We start from the raw sequence: 685 nt of genomic DNA, 5'->3' as shown, positions 1-685 counted from the left end.
GCGCAGAGCTTGAAAGCATTACTCACTGTAACCAGCCATCTGTGACCTGGATTTGTGTCCTTCATGGCTCATGAAAAGCCAGTGGTGTGACATGAAGTCATCCCAAAAGATGACAGAGAGTCCATCCTAAATCCCTAGAACAGCATCCAAACTTCAGAAAGAAACAGCCTTCAGCTTCCTTCCACGTTAAGGCCTCCTCCGTCTTCAGAAAGCTGTTTCCAGTTTATCTCCAGGGAAGGTAACTGAAGACTCAGAACAGCCTGGCAGGGCTCAGAATGCTCCAGGTTCCTTGATATTTTTTTAACCTCAACTTCTTTAATCGTATCTTTACAAGGGTGGTTCTCTGAAGTTAGATATAGAGAGCAGATAAAAAAAACAAAAAGCAATATAGCTTTGTGCAGTGGCAGTATCATAGCCAATGAGGTTACACAAGGCACAATTATTGCTAATTGAAAAAAAAAGCAATATAAATCAAATTATGCGAAATACGTACTCTTTCCTCAGAACTCCCTCTAGGACGGTTACATCTGTGACAGTTCTCCGTGGCTTTTCTTACAAACAGCTGCTGCTCCCAACAGAGCCAGTTGGAAATGAAGACACACGTGGTATCACGTGTCTACTAGGCAAACCAGGCAGCAATACAGGACCATGGTCTAATATGAACAGTAAAGCACAGTCCGAGAAC

At 43.1% G+C, this 685-nt stretch overlaps 1 pseudogene; it reads left to right on the top strand.

Annotated features, from left to right (window-relative positions):
* The first annotated feature begins 389 nt into the window (after positions 1–389).
* Positions 390–471, top strand: LOC129666712 (U4 spliceosomal RNA; annotated as a pseudogene).
* The last annotated feature ends 214 nt before the right edge of the window (positions 472–685 follow it).

This window comes from Psammomys obesus, unplaced genomic scaffold, assembly GCF_907164565.1.
Source record: "Psammomys obesus unplaced genomic scaffold, mPsaObe1.curated_primary_1811, whole genome shotgun sequence".
NCBI lineage: Eukaryota > Metazoa > Chordata > Mammalia > Rodentia > Muridae > Psammomys > Psammomys obesus.
This window is presented reverse-complemented; position numbering and strand designations above follow the sequence as displayed.